The sequence below is a fragment of the Malaya genurostris genome, chromosome 2 (assembly GCF_030247185.1).
Source record: "Malaya genurostris strain Urasoe2022 chromosome 2, Malgen_1.1, whole genome shotgun sequence".
NCBI lineage: Eukaryota > Metazoa > Arthropoda > Insecta > Diptera > Culicidae > Malaya > Malaya genurostris.
This window is the reverse complement of record NC_080571.1, coordinates 264,268,463-264,291,079: the sequence shown is the minus strand read 5'-3', so window position 1 is coordinate 264,291,079 and position 22,617 is coordinate 264,268,463. Positions and strand designations below refer to the sequence as shown.

Sequence of the window (22,617 nt, the reverse complement as noted above, 5' to 3'; positions counted from 1 at the left end):
TGTGGCTCAGTCGATTAACAGACGTGCTTTGCGATCCAATAATTATCAGTTCAAGTCGCGGCAGTCGCTATCGTTATATTTTTTTTTTAAATTTCAATGAATTCCATGTCATGTAATTTTAAACACAATATTGAATGTTTTTCCACGTTAATTTGCGTCAACTGCGACTCTACATTTATGTGCATTTAATAAGATGTAAAATCACAGGGTTTTTTTTCGAAGTGTGCATGACTAGCTAAAAACACTCACTAGATATGATTTGTTGCTGGGAATATATTCTTCAGTCGAAAAATTCTGGAGCTAGAAAATTTCACTTTTGACAAAAAAACGACACTTTCGCACTGATACTCGGGCCCACGTTTAGCCGACAAGATGTGACATCTATGTAATGTTCGAATTATCGCGAGTGGCCATTTTCGCCGAGGACTCCACTAATAATTACACTAAGGTCTTTTTTATGCGGTTTTTTACGCGGCTTTTTTACGCGTATTTCCGAAGTTACGCGGCTTTTTTACGCGTATTTCCGAAGTTACGCGGTTTTCTCGTTTTGTCTTAGAAACGTTTTTGGGTTTTTAACAAGATCTGGACGTTTCATGCATTTTTAAGACATTTGGCATCAACAATTTTTTTTTTCAATTTGCAGTTTTTTTACTACGCGGGTAGTCCCAATGTCGATTTTTTTTAATTTTTTTCTCGAGATTACATCAGATCTGGACTTTTCATGCATTTCTAAGACATTTGGCATCAAACAAATTTGTTTCAGTTATTTTACGTTTCGTCTTTGACTCATCAGTGCATAGCAGCTTATGTTGAGTTAGCTGTTTGTTGCTAGCGCGACCTGGCGGTTCAACATAAATCGCTAGGATCTGGAAATATAGGGTAAAGTGTGTTAAAAATTTTATACCATCACTGAAAAGGGCGAAAAACCGCAAAAAAAAATCTGAATCGATCTTAAATCTTCTCCAATTGATAGTTTTTGTCAGTAGACGGTCAAACAAACCGGTTTCGGTAATACTTTCAAGAATCATTACACCAGTAGGTGGATTAAAACAGGTTTTTTTTCTAAGCGGAATCAATTTTTTTTTTAACGTGGATTTTTTGAATTTTTTCTCTGGAGAATTTACTAGATCTGGACGTTTTATGCATTTGTAAGGCATTTGACATCAGACATTTTTTTTTTCGATTTTACGGATGACATGTACAATCAAACATTTTTTTTTCAATTTTGGAGTTTTTTTCCAAGCAGATTTCCGAAGTTACGCGGTCTCTAAGTCCCAAAGTTGATTTAAAAAAAAAAATATTTAGGAATACACCAGATTTTGACGTTCCATGAATTTTTAAGATATTTGGCGTAAAAAACCATTCTTTAGTTTTACGGGTTTTTCACGCGTATTTTCGAAGTTACGCGTGTTTTTTCACGCAGATTTTCGATGTTACGCAATTTTTTAGGCGGATTACCGAAGTTGCGCGTTTTCTTTTACACGGTAAGTATCCGCCGCGTAAAAAGAGACCTCAATGTTGCTCAGTTGTTACATTTCTTTCTTCTTATTACAGAAATTCTGAATTAGATGTTGTAACATAATTCAATGTCATAAAACTGGCGCGTTCCTGAGCTAGCGACAAATAATTAAAATCAATTTAAACTTAAACTGAAAATAAAAAGTTTCCATAAAAAAATTAGTGCTAGTAGTAGTTCAAAATAAATCCCAATTGAAAAGCAAATATATTGTTTTCAGAACCACGTTTTTAGTAAAGCATTCGGAAGCATTCGGAGGCATTGATCTTACATGCCGGTTGTTGTATGTTCGAGTCCTAAACAGGACGGACTTTCTGTGTCAGTAGAATTGCAACATTAATCGCGACTCTGACGGATCTATTGCGAAGTCTATTGAAACTGAAGGTAATGTTTTGCTTGGATTTCACTAAAGCTATGAACTACATTTTTTTGCAGATATGAATAATTAACAAATCAAATTATTCCTAGATGCTGAGCCACGACCATTATTTTAAGATGTAATTTAGGATATATCATAAATGATGTGATTTTAAGAACTGAAGAAAGGGTTATTCAAACTATTATTCAATTTAGTTATCTCTTTTTTGATAGAAGTCTTCTGGAACTCGTATTAAAGCTGGTGTAAATTCACTTGTTCAGTAATACTCACAACCATTGGATAAGAACGGTAGCAGGCTCAGGTGTTGAATTTACAGAACTCGAAGGAAGATTCCGATGGCAAACGATGCGGTGTGGAGCGGTGAGAAGCACCCAATGGAAATAAATCTTTTAACTGAAAGTTTTCTGATAAAAAGTGACTGCAGTTTCGGTTGTTGGGATTGGGACCCGGGGTGAGATTCATCGGAGTGTTCCATTGCTTCTGCCGTCGTCGTCGGTCGTGCTGAGTCAGAAGTTTTCTTGTTGCTGGAAGAGAAAGTTCAGACTATCGATGCACTGCACTTGTAAACTAGTTAAGTGTGGGCTAAGTGGCTACCGCCTGCAGTTTGTTTTAGATCGGTTATCAATTGAATAAGTTCATCAATGGAATAGACTGCACAGACGTGTTATGTCGTTGTTATTGAATTAGCAATTGTTTGTAACATCTGATTGTTTTTGCATTCAGGATGAAAGATGGCGATATTTTCAAGTAGTTTCGTAAATGTTTCAATGATCGAGATGTTAACATAATTATCATTCACAATCTAGATTGAGAAATCGTTTTGTGAATAGAAGACCAGATTTTCGATTATCAGTTCGCACGAGAACCCAGTGTTTGTGTACTGGATAACCGCGGGTCTCCACGATGTAGCATTTCCATGGAAACGCGTGATATTTTCTGTGGCATTGTTGGGGAAGTTGTATAAGGGGCATTGCACGCAAAATCAGCCGCCTAAAATTTTTTTTTCATCTAACTATTTTTTTTCGGTAAAGAACTCGAAATTATACGACACGTATTTTTTCAATATGGTACGTAGAATATTCGAGATATGAATTTTTGAAATTTCGCGTTTTCACAAAAGAGCCTTTTTTCAACAGCTTATACTGTAAAATCTAATAAAGATACAAAAGTTCGTCCAAGACATGAAATGTGCGTCTTTTCCTTAGCTTTCAAATAAGCGATTCAATAAAACAATATTTAAAGTTAATTTGATGGCAAAAATTAAGAATTGATAAACAAATAAAATAAATTTCAAACTTGGGCCTAATTTTTTTCTTTTTTTATTGAAAATTGTACACGGTTCATGTTCGTGATACCACATGCAAATCATTTTCTTATTGTGAATATTCTAGGTCATCCAGAAACTGGAGCTCAAGCTTCAAGATCTACTAACACAAGGAGCTGCGTTAATGAACTTTTTGTCCTCGGCCAATACTCGTTCTACTACATGCAATTAATAAGTATAATGTGGAAGAACTACGACATCTAAAAATTACCTACAGTTCAGAGCGTACGATCTACCAGAATAACAAAGTAAATTAAAAAACTAAATCTTCACACTTCATACTCACAATTTACTGAAGTCCCTGGAAGACTGAAAATATTCCTGAAACTATAGAATAGACAAGTAAGCAATATTAGCTCCATGACTATGAGCAGCATTGAAACAAATATACGTAACCTGCGGATTATTTGTGTAGACCTTAAGATCTGTTTTCACTGAAGTTTTCGGATGACTGAGAAAGTTTCTGGATCAGATCACAATAGACAAGGAGGCAGTATGTAGCTCAATGACTATGAACAGCATTGAAAAGTTATTCAGAAGCTGCTGATTGCTCGTGAAGATCTGTAGACCTGTTTTCACTGAAGTTCTTGGACTACTGAGAACATACCTGGAACAGCTAAAAATAGACAATTAAGCAATGTGCAGCTTTAAAAATATGAACAGCGCACAAAAAATAGATATTAGCCATTGTAGTTCTTGCTGTGGCAATCTATAAGGACAATATTCCAAAGTAGTTCTTGGATCTTGGAATATCTCTTACGGATTTCCGTATTCCCAGAATATACTCAGGTGGTCCTAGATGCTTTTGCGTATGAATGTAGTTAGATTTTTTGTGTTATTTACACAAAAATCGAATGGAATTGAAAAACCCTTCTATTAAGCGAAAAAGTTAAAATAACACATTGTTTTATTTAATTTACGCACCCCCCGACAGTGCATAATAAATCAACTATTTTGTCCAAATCCTGTTCATTTGTTTATACTGTTGCAATCTATTTCAATTAGAAAAAAATAGAGAAACTTTTATTCATTTCGCAATTGCGTTTAAAATTTTCCTCCAGTTTCCACGAATAAATCAAGACTTTCAAGGTCTTCAGTATCGGATATTGTTGAAATGTTTGCTCGGAAAGTTCATGAGTTTTGTGGTACATTCGGGCATCTTAGAACCGGAGCATGCTAAGTCGCGTACGAATACGAGCATTACTGAAATTTATATCTACAAAAATCCTTCTTCCGTGACACTTGTGGAGTCCGCAATAGTAAAATCTACGGCCTTTAGTACCAACAACTGTTGGACTAACATCCGTTCCCATTCCTTAGGCGATCTAAGTTCTGATCAATGACTTCTGGGGTTACCAGAAGATGTACATTGAAGGATGATTAGCCAGCCTCAGGTCTGATCATTTAGTAATTATCTGTACAATTTCAGGTAATTCCGATCAGTAGCGAAGTAGCAACCAGGGCTGTTTGCTCAAGCTGTTGATTTCGGAATGTTTTAACAATTACTAATCACTTATGGTTGCTTGTTGATTTTTTCGGTTCACCGAAAAAAATCAACAAGCAAATCATAATTGAACAAAGTTGCGGTAACCAGAACAAATAAAGAAAAAAAATACTAATCACGATTTGTGTTTTTTTTTGTCTTTGTTAAGACGTAGAGTATCTAACGCATAACGAAACCAAGCATGCTTTACTGTTCTTGGTCACCACGGCATACACTTGCAGTCCAATATCTACGAAACAAATTTAACAGAACACATACGAGGTCTGTTCAAAAAGTTCTCGGAATTTTTTAATTGCGCGCGTCTGGAGAGTCCAGTGGTCAAAATTTTATTTTAATTGTGTTGGTACATATGTCCCTAATGTATGGTGAAATTTTCAGCTGTATTCATTGTTTACATTCTGTCTTGTAGCGGCTGGTGTAGACGTGTTTTTTTGAGCTCGGCGATTTTTGTTAGTTTAAACAGTGGAAGAATTGAAGAATTTGTATTAAATTTTGCGTGAAAAATGAAATAAAGTGTAACCAAGTGTGCGAAATGTTACAGAGAGCCTACGGTGAGTCTGCTATGAAAAAAACAAGTGTTTACGAGTGGTATAAGCGTTTCCAAGATGGCCGCGAAGACGTTGAAGACGACGAACGCTCCGGTCGACCCAGCACGGCAATAATCGATGAAAATGTGGGAAAAGTGGAAAAAATGATTATGGATGATCGCCGAATCACTATTAGAGAAGTTGCTGATGAAGTTGGCATATCAGTTGGCTCATGCAGCAAAATTCGTTCCAAAACTGCTGAATTTTGATCAAAAAAACAAACGCATTACCATCGCTCATGAGCTGTTAAACGACGTCAACGACGATCCAAATTTACTTGAAAGGGTCATAACTGGTGATGAAACATGGGTGTACGGTTATGATGTCGAAACCAAAGCACAATCGTCCACGTGGAAGCACCCAACGTCACCAAGACAAAAATCGCCGAGCTCAAAAAAACACGTCTACACCAGCCGCTACAAGACAGAATGTAAACAATGAATACAGCTGAAAATTTCACCATACATTAGGGACATATGTACCAACACAATAAAAAAAAATTTTGACCACTGGACTCTCCAGACGCGCGCAATTAAAAAATTCCGGGAACTTTTTGAACAGACCTCGTACACATTTGATCACAAGCCTAGTTTAGATCACTGCAAGTAAATGCCGTGGTGACAGTGAAGCATGCTTAGTTTCTTCTAATCAATTGGGCTATCTCTTTATGCGTTTTAATGTATGGGTAGTTTAATTGGTAAAAAAATTTCCCCGGTTAGGAGTTAACTACGGGTTCGAGCCTAGTCTCGCGGTTTTCATTACATAATTGCATTTGCATGTCAATTTTCCAATCTGTTTTCCCCATTAGATACTGATCATATTCAATTAGCATAATTTTTGGTGATTGATGACGTTTTTAGAGGGCGAGATTTCAGAAGGTTTTTATCGATTTCAAGCTCAGCGGTTGACAGAGTCTCTGGAATGCCATCTGCAATATCTGGGAGTGCAAGAGTTTTGGAAAAATCCCGACGATATCAAGAAAAAAAGGAAAATTAGTTTTAGAGATAGCAGGAGAGTTGAAAATATTCGAACATTATCATTTTACGTCTGTTTAGCGGTTAAAATTGAACTGCCGAGTTTTGCATTGAGCAGTTCAATTTGATCTGATATGCACTGATGGCTTAAAGACGAATCGTAAACGTATTAAAAACGGTTATGTGTACTAGCAAAAAATTTAGTTAACCCCTGAATGAAATTATAGTTGACAATCGGAATTCTGGTACACTTTAATTCTTAACCTAATTCAAGGTTCAGAATTTAATTGCAGAATTCAGTTTCAGTTTTCAATTGGCACTGAATCTCATTTCTGGATTATATCACTATATTTTTGGAATTAGTTCCTTGACTGATTCAGATCGTGATTCTGGAATTAAATTGTTGATCTGAGCTCCGAATCAAAATTTTGGAACTAACTTCTGAACCAGAATTTAATTTCTGAATTCAGTATCATAATTTAATTCTCAAATTCAGTTTTAGAATCAATTTCCAGAATTCAAAACCTGCATGCTGGAATTAAATCCGGCACTTGCATTCTGGAACTAGCTTTGAAATTAAACTTAAAGTTCTTTAATTCAAGTTAAGATTTTCTGAATTCTAGAGCTACATTCATGAGCTGAATTCTTGATCTGGATACCGAACCTGAATTTGGCCGCTGAATTTTGGGCATTAGGTTCCGAATTTAGTTCTTGAACTCAGTTCCAGTTCCTGAATTCTGATCCAAAACGCAGGTTCTGGTGTAGATAAATAAATGATGGCAAAAACTACTCAATAGTAAGCATCGGATAAATTCCACAAATCGATTCTTTCTAGAACCATTAAAATATTCCCAAAAAACTATGCGAAGAATTCTTCCACTGAGTATGTAAATCTACAAAAAGAAAAAACTGTGACATTGATTGTTGTATTTTATTTGATTATAAATATTTGTGTGGTAGAATATGCTTGCCGTTAACAAGTCATACTTTAGTATAGATGCACCGGTACAGTTCTAGAAGCGAAGCAGTAAAATTTGCAAAATCAATTAACTAATGCGAACATGTTCACCCCGGGTTGGCGGTTCAATGCATAGGGTGCTGGTCTTACAAGCCAGCTATCGTACGTTCCCGACCTGGGATGATTCTTAGTATCACTAGGATCGTAGTACTAGCTATGCAATGATTCTATACGCTAAGAATCGGCTGCGAAGTCTGTTGCCAACAGAAAGGCCAAATTCCACAAAAGGAATGTTATTCCAGGACTTTGCTTGTAAGTGCGAACATGTCAGTTTTATTCGTATTCACGTCCTCCAGTTATGTCTCTGTTATTACTCACCCGCCTTTTTTCTATCCGTATAATTATTTCAGATAGTGACCTATGACCACGTTCAAATGTATTACTACTGATACGCTTGGTCAGAGAAAGGTTGCCGAATATGTAACATAAACGCAGAAGCGTGCTTTTGTGAACTACCCGAAACAATCCTAATAAATTGGTGTCAAAAATGAACCCAAATTAGCGTCAGAATTTTATCTCAATAAAAAGGACAACATATGTTTAATGAGACTGTGTCGGAGGCATTACCACATCACTAGCTGGATTAGGAATAGGTTTTTTGTTCCTTTGTTTGATATTAAAAAAAAAGAAATCTTTGTTGAAAGAGATACCAGCATCTCAAAAGTCATTTTTACTACGAATATTCACAATTAATTGTTATACAACAAAGTTTGTTACAGGGTTTAAAAAGCAAGTATTTCATTATGAGAAGTGTATTTTTTTGAATTTATCAAAAGTCACGAATCGCATTCACGTCAATGTCTTGCTTTTAAAACTGGTTTAAAATGACGGGTGAGTAATGTCAGAGACATAACTGGATGACGTGAATACGAATAAAACTGACATTCTTTTCCACACTCCGGAAAATTTTCCCTTAGTTTGAGCAAATTCTATACCTATTCCGTATGAAAAAGGTTAACAAACACAATACATTTATGGTGAATCTTACAAAAAATTTGGAAAAATTGCATTTTTTATGATACTTCAAGTACAATGATTGCATCGAGCGACGTATAAAATGTAAAAGAATTTAATGAAAACAAATATTTTCGATTTGAAACCCAGAATATTCGCATTTTTGTATTATCAGGGGTTCCTTATAGGAAGTGTCAAAATGTATTTGATAAATTGTTTTTTTTTATTCAATAATATAATATAATATTAAGGCACACTGCTTAAGCTCTAAGATGCCAAGGGTATTTACTAATCTTAATTATCGTCTAACTTAAAACTAGAGTAGTATCATTATGTAATATAGTATCTGGCGATTGATAAATTGTTGTATCTGAAACACATAGTAATGTATAAGTCATAAATTATCATAAAATAAGAAGATACAATAAAACAAAACTTCTTAACGGTTTTGGTTATTTGAATTTAGAAACTCTCTTTCTTCCCTGTCAAGTCTAGAAACTTTTTCTCTTCCCTGTCAGAATTACAATTAACCCATTATAATTATTTCTCATATATCATTTTATTTAGCACAAAAAATATCATAAAGCAAACGATTAGAGTGATCATTAAAAGTTGGAGTAACATGAAACAATGGGCCGTATGAATAAAAGTAAAATCTGATGTTTGTAGTATCTTCTCAAGAACAAAGTCCACAGAGTAAAATGCAGTTTGGTATGAATGAAAACAAATTCGAACTTGTAGTAAACGCTACTTTCGGATTTGATGATGGTATATAAACAGGAATTACAAAATATACAAAATTTTATTATACAAAATGTTTTCAAATATTCCAGTAGCCAAAATAGGGGGAAGCGTGGCCCTCAAATTAACACTCAGCGTTCACACCCCTCGCTTATGAACCGAATGAGCTGTACACAGGTCATGCCAAATATTTTGATTTGTAAAATAGAATGAACAATTTCATAATAGGTGAGAAAATGAAACAGAATTTCAAAATTCAATGACAAAATCAACTGTCTTAAACAACATACACAAATATGTCTCCCTCATATCAGTCAATTACAAATACTTACTAGCGAACAAAATGTGTCGTAAACCCACAGTACTCAATCACTGGAAATATTCTGTATTTCTGTGTGTCGTTTTTGGACGATACACTTTGTGCGAAGATTCGTTCAATTGATGTGTTTGGAATTTGTTTTTACGCGCCTTGTTTTGGCATTGAATTTCATCTTAATGCTCGATAATATTAAACACTTTAGAAAACTTCAATTATGAGTTATTTTCGGATATCTCATACTACAGCAAATATTATCATAAATTGCTGATCATGTTTTCGATTATGTGTAGAAGAAACTATGTTGCTGCTTTTAATACAACAAGATATATTCTAAATTAAGTTCTACCCATTCTTTTACAGGGTAAATTTTCACGATAAAATGGAAAAATTGAAGCGACGTGTTTTCATTTTGATTTTCAAGGATAATTTATAATTATATTTAAATTTTCAACTTTAGGTGTTTTACATCGATTCGAAGAAATTTTCATGCAGAAGTACATACCCTTCTTTTAAAAAGCAGTCTTGATTAAAATTGGTCTCTCCTTCCGTGCAAAATAAATGGTTTGTCATACTGGAGATATGTGCAGAATTTCTTCGAAATCACGTATTCTGCTGTTAACTCCTGGTATTGCTCTGCTAAAACGATGAAAATGTTGTAAAAGAAGCTAAGGATCCGGTTATTTTGCATTTTGGTTTTTTTGGATTATTTTCTGGTTCTCGAAGAGGCATATAATTTTTTTTCCAGTACATATATTTTAGTGTGCCTATTTTATTTCCTACGACATTTTTAAGACACCTTGCTTGTATATTTTACAACTTTTAAGTTAAAGAAATTCGGATAAATTGCATGCAAAAATACATTGGCCCTTTTCAAAAGTTAGTCTTGATTCTATTCCTGATCGAATATTTTTCAAATTTCATTTCAAATATGTTTGTTGGATTCAGAACCATGGTTGTTCAACTTTTCAATGTATTCTTCATCATTATGCATACTTTCATACAAATGTATAAAATTTAAAATTGCAATACTATAAACTTTCCCTTTATCCAAATTCCACGGACCATTTTGTCCTCCGGGTTTAGCACGCCCCATTTCATATCAATCGAAAACGGAATCCCACTCAATATCATCATCGTGGAATATATTTCGGAAGCTACTTACCGGCATAATATCAATTTTTCGCCATAATCAGTGCTTCCATAAACAACATCTCCTTCGTTTGCATTTTCAGCTTCCCATGTGACACGTACAGCGCAAGAGTGCAAGAGCGTTTCGATCCCGAGGTTCCGTTCCGAGCTCAGACCAGACGATGAAGCCCGGATTGGGGGCAGATATTACCGACTAAGCCGATTATGGTGTCTGTCACATGCTCGAATAGCTGTAGGTGCCGCACATTATCCCACTGTAGCAACAGCAACAGCAGCAGCCGGCGTTGTCATCCAACAATCCGAGAGCGTGTCGGACGGGGAAAAGTCACCACAGACAGGTGAATGTTGTATTCTTTTTTTGTCATCCATTTCATCTTCCAAACCCAACTCGCAACCGGGAGGCTGCCGAGGTTGAGCTGTTAATCTCCAACTTATATATAACCCGGCAGCAAAGCCGACAGCTTCCAGAGACGGATATAAAACATATCTTCAGGCCGGCTGTTGCCTTCTACCTACGGCTGCTGTATATTTATGCCGACTTCTTTCATTCGTCAGTTGCTCACCATGGAATAAGGATATACTGAGCCATGAGCTGCGAAAAGATTTTCCGCTTTTCAGTTGTACGGCTGGCACACTGTTTGCCGAGTTGTATTGTTGGATTACGGTCGGTATCATCTCGTTCTGGAGCCAAAACAGTCGGGAACAGCTCGCTGGGGTGACCCTTGTCGTACGGATCATAAAGTTTGGATTCCAGGGAAAGTTGGAAATGAAGGAGTACAACTAGCTGCTATGTTCGTTGGTCTGTGCAGACCAAACTGCTCGATTCTTGTGTGTTCCTGGCTGGAATTTGTAACATGTCCCGAGTGGTTTCATGTTGGCCTTTTTATGGGTTACCTTATTGTGAAGGTTGTCATCGTTGTTGGTTTCACTTAAGTGCAGAATTTAAAAAAAACATAAACAATGTCCAGTCTTGGCCGTACACCTTCTCGGTTTTCTTTACTACTTTTGCCTAGTGTCTGACACTTCGAGATCTCTTGTCTTGGTGTAACCCAACTATTTCTTGTCGTGTGAGCCTTTTATGCATGTCGAAGGAACACCCTGACATTGGTCCTTTGTATCAGTATATCTAGTAGCTAGTTTAGATACGAACTGCAAATAGCAGCGAGAGTGTGCCTTTCGGATGCACACGTGAAAAAAAAGATGAATCTGTTACATAAATATTGTACAGAAAGAAGCCACCCGCTGATAGAAGTGCTTTGTCGTAAACAGTATGTATTGCGACAAAAAATATATACACGAATATGTGAACTATTCCAGATTTATTATAAATGGTTTTTCTGCAGTTTCCTGATATACGGGTGTAAGGAGTGTGGATAATTGAACAGTTGCATAACGGCATAATGCAGGCGGAAGAAACATTGTTAGTACGAGTGAGTTACTGTGATTATCTGATATATCGGATAGATGCTTTGGGGGAAGAGTCCAGAGCATCCGAGTGCATTGCTTAGTCATGTGTTAGTTCAATATTTTGTAGATTATGAAAGACTTACTACAATACATAATGTTAATTTAACAAGTTTCCAGCACGGAACGACCGAAATTAGCTCTGCGCCTAATTCGTATTACTGTTTTTGAATTAGTTAATTTTAACAACAAAATTTCCAAAATAACTATGAATTGAGAATTTACTTTGCTGAAAAAAACTCTTATTTTTAGGAATGTGTTTAGTTGGCGAATATCCTGGACACAAACCAGCAATATTTCAATCCAAAACGAAATTCTCATTGACAACTAATTTTGTTATTAAAATCAGAAAACCATCATCTCACTCACTCATTCCGAGTCAAGTTTCCACTCTTCTCTTGCTTTTGTTTGCCAATTGCCAGATATTTCTCAGCCACTGGTTTGTCGCGAAAATCTGGTTTCTACCAGTAAATATCTAACAAGATCATAGTTTTTTTGCGAATTTATCGGAAAAACGGATTGAACTTACTAGGGACATCGATCAATTGCTGCACATAATCTATGTTCTCATACGGTTCGTCGTCTACGAGAATACTTCACACATTCAATTGCAATGTTTAGAAACGATTTTGCTTTTCGATTTTTCCCCCTTTTTTACCTTCGATTTTTCCACATTGAACCAAAATGACGAAATTGTGCGTGCGTGTTTAAACTATCCCAAGTCCTACTGTCTGGCAGCGGTTTACAGAATAAAAATATTTCCATGGGTTTTGTTTATACATGTAAATAATTTTCGTTCAAGACTCACGAAGGTGTTGACTTAATCGAATAACGATTACCCATTTCGTATAGAGAGCAAATCAGGTTCCGAGGTAACCGTTTCATCGACAAGCCCCGCCTCAAAGCAATGTTTGCATCAATTGGATTTCAACATTACAGAAAGATTTTGGATCCCTTGCATGTGGTAAGCAATCGACGCTTATTGAGGTTATGTGAAACAAAATGACGAACTTTTTAGCTTCACTTGGCAAAACATTTATCGAAATGGACGGACAATTAGAAGTCGATAGTTAAACCGTTTTTGAAAAGAAAAATGAAGGTTTCCTCAAATTCCACTATGGAATTTTTTTTAACTATTTCGTTATTGTAACGTAATAGTGACAGACAGATAATAGTATTTTGAATTCTATATTCATCATTAGTGTGTCAGTTTAGAAAGTTATCACTCACCATCAATCGAACAACAACTCCTAAAACAATACGAAGTTATATTGATATCTACTTCCTAGCCAAAATAAGAAAATGCTTAATGAGGTCTCCTCGCAGTCTAAACTATATATACGTACGTCCTAGTCAAACATGGTCGCAAGAAATATCTACAGGGATATCAGCTTCACGCGCCCGTCTTCAATACTTAATAATTGTAAAAAAAAGGAAATAGATCCATCGATTATACATTCCTCGGAGTTTACTCTATCCCGATTGTTAATAAGGAAATTGTTAAAAAGGATAAATATAATAAGGCATTGTCAACAGTGTTGGGAATATCATGATCAGAAAAAGTTCATTTCAGAATCACTCGTGAAAAAATCAATATAAGAGATTTTCTAAAAAAACTCAGTGGCTGAAAAAACACTTCCGAGATTCTCATTCATGAAACAAGCATCTACAAAACTCAGAACCTCGAAGTTCTCAAGTGATATTTTGTGTCAGCGAAACTTGATGACGAATTTTCACCCACAGAAATATCGATTAAGATATATTCGAAAGGGAGAAGACTGTCCGATGATATTTCGATGCTGAATCTTCTGATCGAGAATCATATCAGATATAGATAATCGAGCAGAATATACGCTAGTGAACTTTTCACAACTGATTTTTCGCCATGTGATATCAGTTCCAGTGTAACCTGGGGGTGTTTCCCGCGGACCCACACGGACCGAAGAATGCGGCCAACATGAATATTCACCAACGCCATATGGAAGACTCTCATGAAATATTCAGATCACCGGCCGATCACCACTTGAAGGCTGGATCTGCCAAAGTCAACCACTGCGACCCAAATATGACATTACTTAATGATACAACCCTAGTTTTAAGTTAGTCGTAAATTTTAAATTAGTAAAAGCCCTTGGCATCTTAGAGCTTAAGCAGTGTGCCTTAAACATTATATTCTTGAATAAAAAAAAAAAATCAGTTCCAGTGAGGATCGCGTTGTCAACAAATCAGTAATGAACTTTTTTGCAGTGAGTTTTCTAATCGATGATTTTTTATGTCTAAAAATCACTTATGAAAAATTTCAATCGCGACTTTCGAAATTTTGATTTTTTCTAAACACTGTGTCAATAAGGAAAAGCATGAAATATTTTTATGGAACGATCTCACCAGTATCTTGTTTGTATTCGCTTGGCTGTAAACAAAACATGGTGGCGAGATGAGACACCACAACTGAAAAAAAAGAAAGCACTCACACAATTCTTATGCACTACACGGTTGCGAGAATCGAAACATTCGATTAAATCAGCTTCAGATTTAACTGTCTCGGCACAACGACCACAATCTATTTTGCCTTAATCTGATAATGCCGACAACGATATGCAGATGGCGCTTCGATCGGTTAACATCATTCAATTTTAGGCGGTAAATTATCAGTGTTCGTCACTTGAACATTTTGTAGTTTCGCGAGTCAGCATCATGCAAGAAATAACACATTTAGCACTTTTTTGAATAACTGCTTCGACCAATTAATTTTACTAAAAGTTGTTTGATACACATTAAAACTAGACTTTTATGAGAGTATAACTTGAACCCACATCGTTTGTCATAATTTATATAAATGACATCCCTACCGTTCCGTTTCTGTAATTTGTCAATCTACTGTTTTTGTTTGATTTGAACTACGACTCATTTAGATTCCATCAAACTACATTTCCCCAAAAGGTGGATTAAATGTGTGGTTTCTATCTTTTTCCCGTTGGGTTGTGATACAAAGTAAGGATTTATTTTTAGTCGGTGTTGAACATTCGTTCGCACCGCACGTGAAATAGCTCTTGGCTCCTGGAATTTTTTTTCTGGCTACCTAGAGTTGAATCGATTCAAGGCTACCAGAATCAATAACAGTCTAATTTAGTCAGCCTTTTTAAGGCTATATGAAGAGTGATATTCTGTTATAATCAGTCTTTTTCAAGACTAAGATTTTAATCAGCCTTTTTTAAGGCTAGCCATCCAAAGAATTAATATTCGAAGTAATCAGGTTTTCTTAAGACTACCACAAAATCAGTCTTTATTTAGACTTATCCAAACTAGGAGTCTATTCGAAGACTAATTTAGCCTAGTTAATTTATATTTTTCAATAATGCCTGCATCCAACCGGAAAGGCAACAAGCCTAATGTTGGAAATAATACAATACGGAAGAAATCCCCATCCGTTATTCAAAATTCTTCTAATAACATTGACGATCTTACAGAATCCGAATGCAAAAGTAAAAGACAGTGGATGGGCTCCCCTTCCATCAATTCTGTACCATCTAACAATATTTACAATATTCTTCCTGAATCTGATTGTAGTGACATAGAAGAAAATTCTTCAAAAAATCCTAAAATGGACGCTTGTCGTTCTGGGAAGAAACAGGCATCTCCAGTGATGGTGATGATCTCAAACTTTAAAGCATTCCGTACTGAGCTTTCTACTTTTCTCCCGGAAGTAAAGGTCTCATTTCAAATCGGACGAATGTTGAATCTTGGTTGATGGATTGGAAGATTACGAACGTCTTCTGCGGTATTTGTCCAAGAAACTTTATACATTTTATTCATATGATATAAAATCAAATAGACCCTTCAAGGATTTCTTGAAAGGCTTATCAAATGATCAAAATACTGAAGAAATTAAAAATGAACTGAACGAATTGCTTCTTTCTTTTGCTTTACAGAACATATCTGAAAATAAAAAAGAATTCAAACGCCACGCCTAAGTCTTCTAATGCACTTATTTCTTCGAATGAAGCACAAAAAACAGTTACGCCTTCCTCTTCGTCTTCTAATGAATTTAATTCTTCGAATGCAAACAAACAGAAAACAGGAACGCCTTCCAATTCTTCTTATAACGAAAACTATGTATTAAAAGGTAGATCGGCCACGTCATTTTTCTCCTATAATGACAGTTACACTAGCATAACAGGTAGACAACTACCTATTAGAAACCCATCAATGTCATTCGCTTATTTAAACGAAGCCGATTTATGCGATATAACGGAAAATGAAATGATCTACCTATAAGATCAGCTATTTCAAATGATCATCCGAATGATTGCGACTTCATCACTTTTTGATGCATTTCATGCTGGGTGATAATTTGCAAATAATATTATCATCAATTAGAAATTCAGCAATGATGGTTAATAATTTTTTTAACATCTTAAATTGGAATGCTCGATCGTTAAAATCGAGTGAAGATGAATTTTATAATTTTCTCAAAAATCACAAAATTCATATTGCCATTGTGACAGAAACATTTCTTAAACCAAATGTCAAATTGAAAAGCAATACACATTTGGTGGTTCATCGTTTTGACAGGTTTACTGGAACGGGTGGTGGAGTTGCAATTTTTGTCCAACGGCAAATCAAACATTGAATTTTACCTTCTTTCAATACTAAAGTTATTGAAAGCTTGGGAATCGAAGCTGAAACCATTCATGGAATTTATTTCATCGCTGGAGCATATTTGTCATTCCAATGCACCGGTGAACAATAAAATTTTTTTAAGGCGGTTTGCAAAAACTCATAAGATATCGATCTAAATTTTTCGTAATAGAGAACTTAAATTCAAATCATGTCCAGTGGAATTGTAGAAAAAATAACAGTAATGGTAGAATATTTCATAATCAACTCTCTACTGGTTACTTTACAGCTTTTTATCCCAGTAACCCGACTTGTTTCTTTTCCGTGAAAACCCCCTCTACAAGCGAAAAAGCTCAAAAACTTGCTCAGCAGCTCGAGAGTGTCCACAATTTTAATTTGAACGTTGTGAGTCCTATTGAAAATGAAGTCTCACATAATTATGATCATATTTCAACTCAAGTGTTGTTACAAGATGACATTACTGAGACGAATTTTGATTAAATTAAGAAGGGGGGGGGGGGGGGGGGGGGTAGTTTCTAAACAATGAAAAAAATCATCATTTTTGCGATTTATTTCAAGAATTATCGTTCAACCAAATAAATTCAAATGTTTTGCATGATAAAAAGCATTATTCGAACAACATTTTGAAATTTTTTTGTGGAAAAATATTGAGAAGAGGAATTTTGGAGAACGCTTCTTAAAAATCATGATTTGCGGTGTCCACTGTATCTCAGCACAGACTAATCAGAAGTGAACAAATGAACGCAGCATAGTTTGAGTAGAAGTTTTTCTAGACCCCCACGTTTCTGTTTGATTTTTTAAATTTTTTTAAATTTTTTGTGGTTGTTTAAAGTGAAAACTACGATTTTTTACGAAAAAATCCGCCATTTTTTTAGCTGTTAAACCTCCCCAAAGTAACAAACAACGAAAAGGAAAACGTTGGGGTCTAGTTTTTTATACGTAGAAAGTGTGTGCAAAATTTAAAAAAAATTGGATCAGTAGTTTTTGAATGACGATGGACACGGACTTTCAAAACCTATGTACTTCCGAGAAAACACGTTTAAAGTTTTTTTTTCTATAAAATCAATAGGAACAATTAATTACTCCAGGGAGCCCGTAGGGTCTAACATTTAAAAAAAAATATTTTTTTTCTTTTATAATATATTATAATGAAACATTTCAAGAATGTTTTGTCAAGTTTTGAAGTCAATCGAAGTAGAAATCTTGGACCTGTGCGCCGAGGTCTTGCTTCTTCGTAGAATGAGATAGCCATTGATAAAGATCTATAACTTCCAGAGTTTCATTCCAATAGGCTTGAAAATTTCACAGAAAATTCTTCAAATGTTTTACTATAAGAAAATATAAAGAAAATAATAAATGATTTTTCAAAAGTGTTAGACCCTACCCGCCCCTTAAGTCAATTATTAGGAAACTTTAAAACATGGAGACTCCTGGTAATGATGGAATTTTTAATATTCTTATTCAAAAACATTGGTTCGTTGAAGCTGGAACTGTGCCTTTGTAAAGCACGATGTCAACTCCGGCAAACACAGATACAGATTTAAATTGAAGCTAAATAAAATTTATATAATAATAATAAGTATAATATCGAATATAATAACACACGACACCCATACTAGAATGAAGAAGATGCATTGCACATCATTATTTGCGTTCGTTTGGTGGAAACCATGCACTAATCTGATTATTTTCAATGCCAATGTGCTTAATCCAACAGCTGAACAATTCTTGTAGTTCTTTTGTAAACATTTATAGCCCTCAAAAGGGCAGATTTGTGAAGTTTTCTCCATCGTTTTTGGTGTATTTTACTTCAATGCAAACGACCAGCAATGCCGATACTGATGTAATTGCCCTTGTTTGAAGCGTTTGTCGCTTAATCCATCGAAACCGTCGTCGCGGGTATGAGAAAGGCAAACACGCGTCATGAGTTATCCTCTTTGATACATTTCAGATAACTTTAATTACGAATTACTTTTGGTTACCAAGAACCAAGAGCAATGCTTGTATGCGCTAGAGCGCTCTCTTTCAGGAAATGAAAGTCATACTTTTGTTCAACGCTACTGCTGATACTGCTGCAAATTGACACTTATTCCAGTACGCATAGAATTTGACTAAATAAAGTACCCACTTATGTTCAGATCATCTAAATACATTACAATCAATTTGCATCCCCAACCGCCACTGAGCGTAACACCACAAACACCATACTTATTGCACTTCATACAAACTAGCTGTAATCATTGTTCTATCCTTGCGGCACCTCACACTTCCCGCGCAATCCAACAACACTGGAGATGAGAGCGGAGGATTTTGTCTTAAGCATGTTGAAGTGGTGTAATTAATGTGTGTATATGTTGTTACAGTCTCTCGAGCGTAGCAAGACGGATCACTGCTGATAAAGATAAAATCGGTGTCAAAGATTTACTGGCGGGTGCGGTGTTAGGAACCAAGTAGTAGTAAGCAACCGTTACTCCGAATCTAACCACCAGTGAACTGTGCCATACCCATCTCGCTTAGACACACACACACATCCACACCCAGTAAAACCGCCAGTCCGCGACGGGAATTAAAAGATGAAATAGATGATTGTTCTTTGCTCTTGGCAGCCGAGCGGAGAGTCACTTGCCGTACGCGAGCGGCAGACTGCCGGAGCAAACGGAATTAGGGATTTCGAGTCGATCCCACTCAAATCGTTTGTTTTTGTCCCACCAACCGGCGGGTTCGTAGTCTCGCTGCAGGGTACTGGGGACAGCAAAAGTCAGACATTGATTATGGGATTTGGTTGAGATTAATTGCTACCCATTCAGTCGAGTCTGTCAGGGATGGTTTGACAACTAATGGCATTCGAGTAAGATTATTAGGGTGGGTTGAAAGTATAGCGGTCAGATGAAATTTACGATGAGATGGCAAATGGAAAAGTTTTGCAGACGAAAATATAACATTGTTTGTTACGAGTTTTAATTGGAATGTAGTGTAAATTTTATTCGCAATGTATGGGTATTGTAGAAAAACTGAAGTTAAGTAACTGAAATGTGGGTGTTTAACCAGGATTTAGATATAAGTTAGATTTTAATTTATTTTGTCAATTCAAATTTCAAATTGAAGGAGCTTCAGGAAAATTTATTCATTGTCATATGTGTAAAAAATAGGTAGTTGAAACGATGATAATTAAGCTTCATCACAGTACACATTTGTTGACATCATTAGTGGCTTGCACACGTACCAAGCTGAATACTGGGAAACCAATTTCAATGGGATTTGTAGTGTCTTACGTTCTCATGGAAGTAGGTATTGGATTCTAACCTTAATTAAATTAGTCTTCTAAATAAAGCAATTTACGTCCGCTTGGTTCTAGTTGCTGGTATTAGTTTCAATTCATTAGCATTCTGTCAATAGTTGCTTACTTCCTCTACGGACTAGGAAAATTGGAATATAGAATATTGCATATTTTGATAATCCGTGTTTGAATTATAGTTAGGTAAAAGTTTATTAAGTGAGTCCTCGATAGTTATCAGCTATTGCACAATATCTATAAAAACCTGGAAAATAATTGGATAATGATATAGCAGCAATCAAAATTAATAGGTGAACATTTATTCAGATACGGGAGTCGAACTACACTACACTGAATATAAAGAAAAACACCTAAAGTAACCTAATTGTGCAGAACTCCGCACCTGTTTAAACTTTGCACAACCGATGCACAGTGGGGAAAAATGGACCAAAATTCCATGTAAAAATCGATTCTATGTATTTAGAAAGACCGCACGAAACGCTTTCATGTTCTTTTTACCTCAAGTTCCCTTTTTATACTGCATTGTATTCAAGCTTAACTATATAACATGAAACCGAAAAACTTGCAGAAGAGCGAATAGAGTGTTTCCGATGTAAAAAAGTCTAATAAATCGATTGCATATAGTTTTATTGACAGCAGAAAACTCGTTGCACCGTTTTACCCTATTTCTTTTCTAGTTATAATATTCAGTTGAAATATGATCTACAATCCAGAAGCAGATCCAATGCGATCTATCAATATTGGTTCATAATACGTGCAAAACATCTGTGATCCAATTAAACACAATGGAAATGACAGTACTAGCCTATTTAACCCGAGTTTTATATCAAAACTCGTATTTCTGGTTAAACTTTCTCTCGCATACCGAAAGCAGGCTGATTGCGGTTGATGAAAATCGATTGATATTACGGAGAAAGACTTGAAAATAGGATTACAAATGAATTCAATGATCGCACGAATCTTTTTATACCGTTTTACCCTAATTTATCCATCAACTGAGTCTTAAGATTTTGCTCCACATTGAATTTAACATAATTTTTTTCAATTTTCAGGTCTTTCTTCGTAATATCAATCGATTTTCATCAACCACAATCAGCCTGCTTTCGGTATGTGAAAGTAAGTTTAACCAGAAATACAACTTATGAATTAAATTGAGGTAAAACGGGTTAAACAGGCTAGTACTGTCATTCCCATTGTGTTTAATTGGATCACAAATGTTTTGCGCGTAATATGAACCAATATTGGTAGGTCACACTGGATCTGCTTCGGGATTGTAAATTTGAATTCAACATAAAATTATATTTGTCGGAAAATTGGGGTAAAACGATGTAGCACGAAGCATGCGATCATGAACACTATCTGTAAATTATTGTTTGAGGTTATATGCAAAACATAGAACTGTCTTGTTTAACCAAAATTGGTCCAAACACCGATCAGTAGACCTTTTTTTCCTGTTATTTCACGGAAGATGATTGTGCATTTTTTAACTATTAATCGGAAACGGAATCACCCAGAGCGGTACACTTCTTACCTGTAAGGTTGTTCGTGGTGAAATGTGCAAAGCAATTCTGTTACAGCTCGCTTGACCTGGTGCAATGATGTCTACCGCAATTTGTCATGGCATACTATACATTAGTTATTATAAACTCGTTTGCACCCACACATCCACCCTCTTCTCAAAAAAAAAAATGAAATACTAGTTCTCTTAGCTTTACTTCTAATAAATCAAAATAAAAACAAATAAATAAATCTTATAGGTCGATATACGAGAACTTATGTCAGAGAAGGAATAACGTTTCAGTGTAATCATACAGTTTCACTCAAGTTTTCAGATTTTTCGCTATGCACAGATTTTTTTTTTAACCTTTGGCATCCCTGGGTGTATCGAGTGGTATATCGCTCGGATCCACGATGTAGAATTAACACTGCACACTTCGAAAAAATCCTGTGATTTTATATTTTATCAAATGCACATAAATGGAGCAATTTTACGTGCAAGAACATTCAATATTATACCTAAAATTCCATGACATGAAATTCATTGAAATAAAAAGAAGGTTATGATTGCGACCGCTGTGACTTGAACTGAGAATAATCGGATTACAAAGTACGTCCATTGATCGACTGAGCAACAGAAGAACACATCTGTATTCATACAGTCTAACCCGCTAGCCGAATGCACACTACAATCAAACTAGTAAAATATTAAGCCATTATTTGGAGGCCGCAGAACAAGCCCAAGCTGGTCGTATTTTCAAGACAGCATGATCCCGCGCAGCTTCAGCTTCATATGATGGGAAGAATTATCCAACAGGTTTTGACTTTCAAATACCTCGGAGTGTAGTTTGATTCCAAATGCACGTGGGGAGGACACATTAGGTATCTGATAACAAAATGCCAACAAAAAGTATATTTTCTTCGAAAAAAAACAGGATTTTGGTGGGGTGCTCATCCGCAAGATCTAATAAAATTGTATCAAACAACGATACTTTCAGTCATGGAATATGGATGCGTTTGTTTTCGTTCCCCTGCAAACTCTCATATTATCAAACTTGAGCGAATTCAGTACCGTTGTTTGCGAATTGCCTTAGGCTGGATGCATTCGACACATACAATGAGTCTTGAAGTTCTGGCGGGAGTTCTTCCATTGAAAGATCGTTTTTAGGAGCTTTCATCGCGACTGCTAATAGCATGTGAGGTACTGAATCCCTTAGTTATTAATAACTTCGAAAGGCTAGTTGAGTTTCAATCTAAA

At 35.7% G+C, this 22,617-nt stretch overlaps 1 protein-coding gene across 7 annotated transcripts in view; it reads left to right on the top strand.

The window, feature by feature from the left end:
- LOC131429807 (protein amalgam) overlaps positions 1-22,617 on the top strand; it is a 274,623-nt gene that overhangs the window by 127,800 nt on the left and 124,206 nt on the right. For 3 of the 7 annotated variants that reach the window (XM_058594185.1, XM_058594182.1, XM_058594186.1), the window contains one exon: positions 10,549-10,803. The exons of 2 other annotated variants lie outside the window; for them this stretch is intronic. The gene's annotated coding sequence lies outside the window, so the exon portion shown is untranslated. Of the gene's footprint in view, positions 1-10,548; positions 10,804-20,914; positions 20,979-22,617 lie in introns of all 7 variants that reach the window. 2 more of the 7 variants (XM_058594184.1, XM_058594189.1) reach the window with 2 other exon arrangements.